Genomic DNA, 13,016 nt, shown 5'->3' with positions numbered 1-13,016 from the left:
ATTTCATGTTCAAGCAAAAACAGGTGATTTTAGACAAAAGAGATAACACCCCCCATTACGTCATGCTTCAGAAAGGTGAAAAATGGTCCGTTTTCAAATGTTTTATTTTTGAACGTCAGTTCACATTTGTAGGTAGATCATCAGTTTTAGAGCTAAAATTAGCATGTTTAAAGTGATTTTCATGCTTCCAGGGGCCCTAAACACAAGATCTGTGGAATGGTTAAAAGTGCATGAAAATGGCCAATTTACTCACTCTGAGGTCTCAAAAAGTGTTTCTTCACCCCGGGAAGTGAATTAAATACCATTTGGAGGCATTTAATGTTCAAGCAAAAACAGGTGATTTTTGACAAAAGAGATAACACCCCCCCATTACGTCATGCTTCAGAAAGTTGAAAAATGGTCCGTTATCAAATGTTTTATTTTTGAACGTCAGTTCACATTTGTAAGTAGATCATCAGTTTTAGAGCTAAAATTAGCATGTTTAAAGTGATTTTCATGCTTCCAGGGGCCCGGGAAGTGAATTAAATATCATTTGGAGGCATTTAATGTTCAAGAAAAAACAGGTGATTTTTGACAAAAGAGATAACACCCCCCCATTACGTCATGCTTCAGAAAGGTGAAAAATGGTCAGTTTTCAAATGTTTTATTTTTGAACGTCAGTTCACATTTGTAGGTAGATCATCAGTTTAAGAGCTAAAATTAGCATGTTTAAAGTGATTTTCATGCTTCCAGGAGCCCGGGAAGTGAATGAAATACCATTTGGAGGAATTTAATGTTCAAGCAAAAACCGGTGATTTTTGACAATAGAGATAACACCCCCCCCATTACGTCATGCTTCAGAAAGGTGAAAAATGGTCAGTTTTCAAATGTTTTATTTTCGAACGTCAGTTCACATTTGTAGGTAGATCATCAGTTTTAGAGCTAAAATTAGCATGTTTAAAGTGATTTTCATGCTTCCAGGGGCCCTAAACACAAGATCTGTGGAATGGTTAAAAGTGCATGAAAATGGCCAATTTACTCACTCTGAGGTCTCAAAAAGTGTTTCTTCACCCCGGGAAGTGAATTAAATACCATTTGGAGGCATTTAATGTTCAAGCAAAAACAGGTGATTTTTGACAAAAGAGATAACACCCCCCCATTACGTCATGCTTCAGAAAGTTGAAAAATGGTCCGTTATCAAATGTTTTATTTTTGAACGTCAGTTCACATTTGTAAGTAGATCATCAGTTTTAGAGCTAAAATTAGCATGTTTAAAGTGATTTTCATGCTTCCAGGGGCCCGGGAAGTGAATTAAATATCATTTGGAGGCATTTAATGTTCAAGCAAAAACCGGTGATTTTTGACAATAGAGATAACACCCCCCCCATTACGTCATGCTTCAGAAAGGTGAAAAATGGTCAGTTTTCAAATGTTTTATTTTCGAACGTCAGTTCACATTTGTAGGTAGATCATCAGTTTAAGAGCTAAAATTAGCATGTTTAAAGTGATTTTCATGCTTCCAGGGGCCCGGGAAGTGAATTAAATACCATTTGGAGGCATTTAATGTTCAAGCAAAAACAGGTGATTTTTGACAAAAGAGATAACACCCCCCATTACGTCATGCTTCAGAAAGGTGAAAAATGGTCCGTTTTCAAATGTTTTATTTTTGAACGTCAGTTCACATTTGTAGGTAGATCATCAGTTTTAGAGCTAAAATTAGCATGTTTAAAGTGATTTTCATACTTCCAGGGGCCCGGGAAGTGAATTAAATATTTATTTGGAGGCATTTAATGTTCAAGAAAAAACAGGTGATTTTTGACAAAAGAGATAACACCCCCCCCATTACGTCATGCTTCAGAAAGGTGAAAAATGGTCCGTTTTCAAATGTTTTATTTTTGAACGTCAGTTCACATTTGTAGGTAGATCATCAGTTTAAGAGCTAAAATTAGCATGTTTAAAGTGATTTTCATGCTTCCAGGGACCCGGGAAGTGAATTAAATACCATTTGGAGGAATTTCATGTTCAAGCAAAAACAGGTGATTTTAGACAAAAGAGATAACACCCCCCATTACGTCATGCTTCAGAAAGGTGAAAAATGGTCCGTTTTCAAATGTTTTATTTTTGAACGTCAGTTCACATTTGTAGGTAGATCATCAGTTTTAGAGCTAAAATTAGCATGTTTAAAGTGATTTTCATGCTTCCAGGGGCCCTAAACACAAGATCTGTGGAATGGTTAAAAGTGCATGAAAATGGCCAATTTACTCACTCTGAGGTCTCAAAAAGTGTTTCTTCACCCCGGGAAGTGAATTAAATACCATTTGGAGGCATTTAATGTTCAAGCAAAAACAGGTGATTTTTGACAAAAGAGATAACACCCCCCCCATTACGTCATGCTTCAGAAAGTTGAAAAATGGTCCGTTATCAAATGTTTTATTTTTGAACGTCAGTTCACATTTGTAAGTAGATCATCAGTTTTAGAGCTAAAATTAGCATGTTTAAAGTGATTTTCATGCTTCCAGGGGCCCGGGAAGTGAATTAAATATCATTTGGAGGCATTTAATGTTCAAGAAAAAACAGGTGATTTTTGACAAAAGAGATAACACCCCCCCATTACGTCATGCTTCAGAAAGGTGAAAAATGGTCAGTTTTCAAATGTTTTATTTTTGAACGTCAGTTCACATTTGTAGGTAGATCATCAGTTTAAGAGCTAAAATTAGCACGTTTAAAGTGATTTTCATGCTTCCAGGAGCCCAGGAAGTGAATGAAATACCATTTGGAGGAATTTAATGTTCAAGCAAAAACCGGTGATTTTTGACAATAGAGATAACACCCCCCCCCATTACGTCATGCTTCAGAAAGGTGAAAAATGGTCAGTTTTCAAATGTTTTATTTTCGAACGTCAGTTCACATTTGTAGGTAGATCATCAGTTTAAGAGCTAAAATTAGCATGTTTAAAGTGATTTTCATGCTTCCAGGGGCCCTAAACACAAGATTTGTGGAATGGTTAAAAGTGCATGAAAATGGCCAATTTACTCACTCTGAGGTCCCAAAAAGTGTTTCTTCATCCCGGGAAGTGAATTAAATACCATTTGGAGGCATTTAATGTTCAAGCAAAAACAGGTGATTTTTGACAAAAGAGGTAACACCCCCCCATTACGTCATGCTTCAGAAAGGTGAAAAATGGTCCGTTTTCAAATGTTTTATTTTTGAACGTCAGTTCACATTTGTAGGTAGATCATCAGTTTTAGAGCTAAAATTAGCATGCTTAAAGTGATTTTCATGCTTCCAGGGGCCCGAGAAGTGAATTAAATACCATTTGGAGGCATTTAATGTTCAAGCAAAAACAGGTGATTTTTGACAAAAGAGATAACACCCCCCCATTAAGTCATGCTTCAGAAAGGTGAAAAATGGTCTGTTTTCAAATGTTTTATTTTTGAACGTCAGTTCACATTTGTAGGTAGATCATCAGTTTAAGAGCTAAAATTAGCATGTTTAAAGTGATTTTCATGCTTCCAGGGGCCCGGGAAGTGAATGAAATACCATTTGGAGGAATTTAATGTTCAAGCAAAAACCGGTGATTTTTTACAATAGAGATAACACCCCCCCCCCATTACGTCATGCTTCAGAAAGGTGAAAAATGGTCAGTTTTCAAATGTTTTATTTTCGAACGTCAGTTCACATTTGTAGGTAGATCATCAGTTTAAGAGCTAAAATTAGCATGTTTAAAGTGATTTTCATGCTTCCAGGGGCCCTAAACACAAGATTTGTGGAATGGTTAAAAGTGCATGAAAATGGCCAATTTATTCACTCTGAGGTCTCAAAAAGTGTTTCTTCACCCGGGAAGTGAATTAAATACCATTTGGAGGCATTTAATGTTCAAGCAAAAACAGGTGATTTTTGACAAAAGAGATAACACCCCCCCATTACGTCATGCTTCAGAAAGGTGAAAAATGGTCAGTTTTCAAATGTTTTATTTTTGAACGTCAGTTCACATTTGTAGGTAGATCATCAGTTTAAGAGCTAAAATTAGCATGTTTAAAGTGATTTTCATGCTTCCAGGGGCCCGGGAAGTGAATTAAATACCATTTGGAGGCATTTAATGTTCAAGCAAAAACAGGTGATTTTTGACAAAAGAGATAACACCCCCCATTACGTCATGCTTCAGAAAGGTGAAAAATGGTCCGTTTTCAAATGTTTTATTTTTGAACGTCAGTTCACATTTGTAGGTAGATCATCAGTTTTAGAGCTAAAATTAGCATGTTTAAAATGATTTTCATACTTCCAGGGGCCCGGGAAGTGAATTAAATATTTATTTGGAGGCATTTAATGTTCAAGAAAAAACAGGTGATTTTTGACAAAAGAGATAACACCCCCCCCATTACGTCATGCTTCAGAAAGGTGAAAAATGGTCCGTTTTCAAATGTTTTATTTTTGAACGTCAGTTCACATTTGTAGGTAGATCATCAGTTTAAGAGCTAAAATTAGCATGTTTAAAGTGATTTTCATGCTTCCAGGGACCCGGGAAGTGAATTAAATACCATTTGGAGGAATTTCATGTTCAAGCAAAAACAGGTGATTTTAGACAAAAGAGATAACACCCCCCATTACGTCATGCTTCAGAAAGGTGAAAAATGGTCCGTTTTCAAATGTTTTATTTTTGAACGTCAGTTCACATTTGTAGGTAGATCATCAGTTTTAGAGCTAAAATTAGCATGTTTAAAGTGATTTTCATGCTTCCAGGGGCCCTAAACACAAGATCTGTGGAATGGTTAAAAGTGCATGAAAATGGCCAATTTACTCACTCTGAGGTCTCAAAAAGTGTTTCTTCACCCCGGGAAGTGAATTAAATACCATTTGGAGGCATTTAATGTTCAAGCAAAAACAGGTGATTTTTGACAAAAGAGATAACACCCCCCCATTACGTCATGCTTCAGAAAGTTGAAAAATGGTCCGTTATCAAATGTTTTATTTTTGAACGTCAGTTCACATTTGTAAGTAGATCATCAGTTTTAGAGCTAAAATTAGCATGTTTAAAGTGATTTTCATGCTTCCAGGGGCCCGGGAAGTGAATTAAATATCATTTGGAGGCATTTAATGTTCAAGAAAAAACAGGTGATTTTTGACAAAAGAGATAACACCCCCCCATCACGTCATGCTTCAGAAAGGTGAAAAATGGTCAGTTTTCAAATGTTTTATTTTTGAACGTCAGTTCACATTTGTAGGTAGATCATCAGTTTAAGAGCTAAAATTAGCATGTTTAAAGTGATTTTCATGCTTCCAGGAGCCCGGGAAGTGAATGAAATACCATTTGGAGGAATTTAATGTTCAAGCAAAAACCGGTGATTTTTGACAATAGAGATAACACCCCCCCCATTACGTCATGCTTCAGAAAGGTGAAAAACTGGTCAGTTTTCAAATGTTTTATTTTCGAACGTCAGTTCACATTTGTAGGTAGATCATCAGTTTAAGAGCTAAAATTAGCATGTTTAAAGTGATTTTCATGCTTCCAGGGGCCCTAAACACAAGATTTGTGGAATGGTTAAAAGTGCATGAAAATGGCCAATTTACTCACTCTGAGGTCTCAAAAAGTGTTTCTTCATCCCGGGAAGTGAATTAAATACCATTTGGAGGCATTTAATGTTCAAGCAAAAACAGGTGATTTTTGACAAAAGAGGTAACACCCCCCCATTACGTCATGCTTCAGAAAGGTGAAAAATGGTCCGTTTTCAAATGTTTTATTTTTGAACCTCAGTTCACATTTGTAGGTAGATCATCAGTTTTAGAGCTAAAATTAGCATGCTTAAAGTGATTTTCATGCTTCCAGGGGCCCGAGAAGTGAATTAAATACCATTTGGAGGCATTTAATGTTCAAGCAAAAACAGGTGATTTTTGACAAAAGAGATAACACCCCCCATTACGTCATGCTTCAGAAAGGTGAAAAATGGTCCGTTTTCAAATGTTTTATTTTTGAACGTCAGTTCACATTTGTAGGTAGATCATCAGTTTTAGAGCTAAAATTAGCATGTTTAAAGTGATTTTCATACTTCCAGGGGCCCGGGAAGTGAATTAAATATTTATTTGGAGGCATTTAATGTTCAAGAAAAAACAGGTGATTTTTGACAAAAGAGATAACACCCCCCCCATTACGTCATGCTTCAGAAAGGTGAAAAATGGTCCGTTTTCAAATGTTTTATTTTTGAACGTCAGTTCACATTTGTAGGTAGATCATCAGTTTAAGAGCTAAAATTAGCATGTTTAAAGTGATTTTCATGCTTCCAGGGACCCGGGAAGTGAATTAAATACCATTTGGAGGAATTTCATGTTCAAGCAAAAACAGGTGATTTTAGACAAAAGAGATAACACCCCCCATTACGTCATGCTTCAGAAAGGTGAAAAATGGTCCGTTTTCAAATGTTTTATTTTTGAACGTCAGTTCACATTTGTAGGTAGATCATCAGTTTTAGAGCTAAAATTAGCATGTTTAAAGTGATTTTCATGCTTCCAGGGGCCCTAAACACAAGATCTGTGGAATGGTTAAAAGTGCATGAAAATGGCCAATTTACTCACTCTGAGGTCTCAAAAAGTGTTTCTTCACCCCGGGAAGTGAATTAAATACCATTTGGAGGCATTTAATGTTCAAGCAAAAACAGGTGATTTTTGACAAAAGAGATAACACCCCCCCCATTACGTCATGCTTCAGAAAGTTGAAAAATGGTCCGTTATCAAATGTTTTATTTTTGAACGTCAGTTCACATTTGTAAGTAGATCATCAGTTTTAGAGCTAAAATTAGCATGTTTAAAGTGATTTTCATGCTTCCAGGGGCCCGGGAAGTGAATTAAATATCATTTGGAGGCATTTAATGTTCAAGAAAAAACAGGTGATTTTTGACAAAAGAGATAACACCCCCCCATTACGTCATGCTTCAGAAAGGTGAAAAATGGTCAGTTTTCAAATGTTTTATTTTTGAACGTCAGTTCACATTTGTAGGTAGATCATCAGTTTAAGAGCTAAAATTAGCACGTTTAAAGTGATTTTCATGCTTCCAGGAGCCCGGGAAGTGAATGAAATACCATTTGGAGGAATTTAATGTTCAAGCAAAAACCGGTGATTTTTGACAATAGAGATAACACCCCCCCCCATTACGTCATGCTTCAGAAAGGTGAAAAATGGTCAGTTTTCAAATGTTTTATTTTCGAACGTCAGTTCACATTTGTAGGTAGATCATCAGTTTAAGAGCTAAAATTAGCATGTTTAAAGTGATTTTCATGCTTCCAGGGGCCCTAAACACAAGATTTGTGGAATGGTTAAAAGTGCATGAAAATGGCCAATTTACTCACTCTGAGGTCCCAAAAAGTGTTTCTTCATCCCGGGAAGTGAATTAAATACCATTTGGAGGCATTTAATGTTCAAGCAAAAACAGGTGATTTTTGACAAAAGAGGTAACACCCCCCCATTACGTCATGCTTCAGAAAGGTGAAAAATGGTCCGTTTTCAAATGTTTTATTTTTGAACGTCAGTTCACATTTGTAGGTAGATCATCAGTTTTAGAGCTAAAATTAGCATGCTTAAAGTGATTTTCATGCTTCCAGGGGCCCGAGAAGTGAATTAAATACCATTTGGAGGCATTTAATGTTCAAGCAAAAACAGGTGATTTTTGACAAAAGAGATAACACCCCCCCATTAAGTCATGCTTCAGAAAGGTGAAAAATGGTCTGTTTTCAAATGTTTTATTTTTGAACGTCAGTTCACATTTGTAGGTAGATCATCAGTTTAAGAGCTAAAATTAGCATGTTTAAAGTGATTTTCATGCTTCCAGGGGCCCGGGAAGTGAATGAAATACCATTTGGAGGAATTTAATGTTCAAGCAAAAACCGGTGATTTTTTACAATAGAGATAACACCCCCCCCCCATTACGTCATGCTTCAGAAAGGTGAAAAATGGTCAGTTTTCAAATGTTTTATTTTCGAACGTCAGTTCACATTTGTAGGTAGATCATCAGTTTAAGAGCTAAAATTAGCATGTTTAAAGTGATTTTCATGCTTCCAGGGGCCCTAAACACAAGATTTGTGGAATGGTTAAAAGTGCATGAAAATGGCCAATTTATTCACTCTGAGGTCTCAAAAAGTGTTTCTTCACCCGGGAAGTGAATTAAATACCATTTGGAGGCATTTAATGTTCAAGCAAAAACAGGTGATTTTTGACAAAAGAGATAACACCCCCCCATTACGTCATGCTTCAGAAAGGTGAAAAATGGTCAGTTTTCAAATGTTTTATTTTTGAACGTCAGTTCACATTTGTAGGTAGATCATCAGTTTAAGAGCTAAAATTAGCATGTTTAAAGTGATTTTCATGCTTCCAGGGGCCCGGGAAGTGAATTAAATACCATTTGGAGGCATTTAATGTTCAAGCAAAAACAGGTGATTTTTGACAAAAGAGATAACACCCCCCATTACGTCATGCTTCAGAAAGGTGAAAAATGGTCCGTTTTCAAATGTTTTATTTTTGAACGTCAGTTCACATTTGTAGGTAGATCATCAGTTTTAGAGCTAAAATTAGCATGTTTAAAATGATTTTCATACTTCCAGGGGCCCGGGAAGTGAATTAAATATTTATTTGGAGGCATTTAATGTTCAAGAAAAAACAGGTGATTTTTGACAAAAGAGATAACACCCCCCCCATTACGTCATGCTTCAGAAAGGTGAAAAATGGTCCGTTTTCAAATGTTTTATTTTTGAACGTCAGTTCACATTTGTAGGTAGATCATCAGTTTAAGAGCTAAAATTAGCATGTTTAAAGTGATTTTCATGCTTCCAGGGACCCGGGAAGTGAATTAAATACCATTTGGAGGAATTTCATGTTCAAGCAAAAACAGGTGATTTTAGACAAAAGAGATAACACCCCCCATTACGTCATGCTTCAGAAAGGTGAAAAATGGTCCGTTTTCAAATGTTTTATTTTTGAACGTCAGTTCACATTTGTAGGTAGATCATCAGTTTTAGAGCTAAAATTAGCATGTTTAAAGTGATTTTCATGCTTCCAGGGGCCCTAAACACAAGATCTGTGGAATGGTTAAAAGTGCATGAAAATGGCCAATTTACTCACTCTGAGGTCTCAAAAAGTGTTTCTTCACCCCGGGAAGTGAATTAAATACCATTTGGAGGCATTTAATGTTCAAGCAAAAACAGGTGATTTTTGACAAAAGAGATAACACCCCCCCATTACGTCATGCTTCAGAAAGTTGAAAAATGGTCCGTTATCAAATGTTTTATTTTTGAACGTCAGTTCACATTTGTAAGTAGATCATCAGTTTTAGAGCTAAAATTAGCATGTTTAAAGTGATTTTCATGCTTCCAGGGGCCCGGGAAGTGAATTAAATATCATTTGGAGGCATTTAATGTTCAAGAAAAAACAGGTGATTTTTGACAAAAGAGATAACACCCCCCCATCACGTCATGCTTCAGAAAGGTGAAAAATGGTCAGTTTTCAAATGTTTTATTTTTGAACGTCAGTTCACATTTGTAGGTAGATCATCAGTTTAAGAGCTAAAATTAGCATGTTTAAAGTGATTTTCATGCTTCCAGGAGCCCGGGAAGTGAATGAAATACCATTTGGAGGAATTTAATGTTCAAGCAAAAACCGGTGATTTTTGACAATAGAGATAACACCCCCCCCATTACGTCATGCTTCAGAAAGGTGAAAAACTGGTCAGTTTTCAAATGTTTTATTTTCGAACGTCAGTTCACATTTGTAGGTAGATCATCAGTTTAAGAGCTAAAATTAGCATGTTTAAAGTGATTTTCATGCTTCCAGGGGCCCTAAACACAAGATTTGTGGAATGGTTAAAAGTGCATGAAAATGGCCAATTTACTCACTCTGAGGTCTCAAAAAGTGTTTCTTCATCCCGGGAAGTGAATTAAATACCATTTGGAGGCATTTAATGTTCAAGCAAAAACAGGTGATTTTTGACAAAAGAGGTAACACCCCCCCATTACGTCATGCTTCAGAAAGGTGAAAAATGGTCCGTTTTCAAATGTTTTATTTTTGAACCTCAGTTCACATTTGTAGGTAGATCATCAGTTTTAGAGCTAAAATTAGCATGCTTAAAGTGATTTTCATGCTTCCAGGGGCCCGAGAAGTGAATTAAATACCATTTGGAGGCATTTAATGTTCAAGCAAAAACAGGTGATTTTTGACAAAAGAGATAACACCCCCCCATTAAGTCATGCTTCAGAAAGGTGAAAAATGGTCTGTTTTCAAATGTTTTATTTTTGAACGTCAGTTCACATTTGTAGGTAGATCATCAGTTTAAGAGCTAAAATTAGCATGTTTAAAGTGATTTTCATGCTTCCAGGGGCCCGGGAAGTGAATGAAATACCATTTGGAGGAATTTAATGTTCAAGCAAAAACCGGTGATTTTTGACAATAGAGATAACACCCCCCCCATTACGTCATGCTTCAGAAAGGTGAAAAATGGTCAGTTTTCAAATGTTTTATTTTCGAACGTCAGTTCACATTTGTAGGTAGATCATCAGTTTAAGAGCTAAAATTAGCATGTTTAAAGTGATTTTCATGCTTCCAGGGGCCCTAAACACAAGATTTGTGGAATGGTTAAAAGTGCATGAAAATGGCCAATTTATTCACACTGAGGTCTCAAAAAGTGTTTCTTCACCCGGGAAGTGAATTAAATACCATTTGGAGGCATTTAATGTTCAAGCAAAAACAGGTGATTTTTGACAAAAGAGATAACACCCCCCCATTACGTCATGCTTCAGAAAGGTGAAAAATGGTCAGTTTTCAAATGTTTTATTTTTGAACGTCAGTTCACATTTGTAGGTAGATCATCAGTTTAAGAGCTAAAATTAGCATGTTTAAAGTGATTTTCATGCTTCCAGGGGCCCGGGAAGTGAATTAAATTCCATTTGGAGGCATTTAATGTTCAAGCAAAAACAGGTGATTTTTGACAAAAGAGATAACACCCCCCATTACGTCATGCTTCAGAAAGGTGAAAAATGGTCCGTTTTCAAATGTTTTATTTTTGAACGTCAGTTCACATTTGTAGGTAGATCATCAGTTTTAGAGCTAAAATTAGCATGTTTAAAATGATTTTCATACTTCCAGGGGCCCGGGAAGTGAATTAAATATTTATTTGGAGGCATTTAATGTTCAAGAAAAAACAGGTGATTTTTGACAAAAGAGATAACACCCCCCCATTACGTCATGCTTCAGAAAGGTGAAAAATGGTCCGTTTTCAAATGTTTTATTTTTGAACGTCAGTTCACATTTGTAGGTAGATCATCAGTTTAAGAGCTAAAATTAGCATGTTTAAAGTGATTTTCATGCTTCCAGGGACCCGGGAAGTGAATTAAATACCATTTGGAGGAATTTCATGTTCAAGCAAAAACAGGTGATTTTAGACAAAAGAGATAACACCCCCCATTACGTCATGCTTCAGAAAGGTGAAAAATGGTCCATTTTCAAATGTTTTATTTTTGAACGTCAGTTCACATTTGTAGGTAGATCATCAGTTTTAGAGCTAAAATTAGCATGTTTAAAGTGATTTTCATGCTTCCAGGGGCCCTAAACACAAGATCTGTGGAATGGTTAAAAGTGCATGAAAATGGCCAATTTACTCACTCTGAGGTCTCAAAAAGTGTTTCTTCACCCCGGGAAGTGAATTAAATACCATTTGGAGGCATTTAATGTTCAAGCAAAAACAGGTGATTTTTGACAAAAGAGATAACACCCCCCCATTACGTCATGCTTCAGAAAGTTGAAAAATGGTCCGTTATCAAATGTTTTATTTTTGAACGTCAGTTCACATTTGTAAGTAGATCATCAGTTTTAGAGCTAAAATTAGCATGTTTAAAGTGATTTTCATGCTTCCAGGGGCCCGGGAAGTGAATTAAATATCATTTGGAGGCATTTAATGTTCAAGCAAAAACCGGTGATTTTTGACAATAGAGATAACACCCCCCCCATTACGTCATGCTTCAGAAAGGTGAAAAATGGTCAGTTTTCAAATGTTTTATTTTCGAACGTCAGTTCACATTTGTAGGTAGATCATCAGTTTAAGAGCTAAAATTAGCATGTTTAAAGTGATTTTCATGCTTCCAGGGGCCCGGGAAGTGAATTAAATACCATTTGGAGGCATTTAATGTTCAAGCAAAAACAGGTGATTTTTGACAAAAGAGATAACACCCCCCATTACGTCATGCTTCAGAAAGGTGAAAAATGGTCCGTTTTCAAATGTTTTATTTTTGAACGTCAGTTCACATTTGTAGGTAGATCATCAGTTTTAGAGCTAAAATTAACATGTTTAAAGTGATTTTCATACTTCCAGGGGCCCGGGAAGTGAATTAAATATTTATTTGGAGGCATTTAATGTTCAAGAAAAAACAGGTGATTTTTGACAAAAGAGATAACACCCCCCCCATTACGTCATGCTTCAGAAAGGTGAAAAATGGTCCGTTTTCAAATGTTTTATTTTTGAACGTCAGTTCACATTTGTAGGTAGATCATCAGTTTAAGAGCTAAAATTAGCATGTTTAAAGTGATTTTCATGCTTCCAGGGACCCGGGAAGTGAATTAAATACCATTTGGAGGAATTTCATGTTCAAGCAAAAACAGGTGATTATAGACAAAAGAGATAACACCCCCCATTACGTCATGCTTCAGAAAGGTGAAAAATGGTCCGTTTTCAAATGTTTTATTTTTGAACGTCAGTTCACATTTGTAGGTAGATCATCAGTTTTAGAGCTAAAATTAGCATGTTTAAAGTGATTTTCATGCTTCCAGGGGCCCTAAACACAAGATCTGTGGAATGGTTAAAAGTGCATGAAAATGGCCAATTTACTCACTCTGAGGTCTCAAAAAGTGTTTCTTCACCCCGGGAAGTGAATTAAATACCATTTGGAGGCATTTAATGTTCAAGCAAAAACAGGTGATTTTTGACAAAAGAGATAACACCCCCCCATTACGTCATGCTTCAGAAAGTTGAAAAATGGTCCGTTATCAAATGTTTTATTTTTGAACGTCA

The sequence above is a fragment of the Lissotriton helveticus genome, chromosome 2_1 (assembly GCF_964261635.1).
Source record: "Lissotriton helveticus chromosome 2_1, aLisHel1.1, whole genome shotgun sequence".
Classification (NCBI taxonomy): domain Eukaryota; kingdom Metazoa; phylum Chordata; class Amphibia; order Caudata; family Salamandridae; genus Lissotriton; species Lissotriton helveticus.
This window is presented reverse-complemented; position numbering follows the sequence as displayed.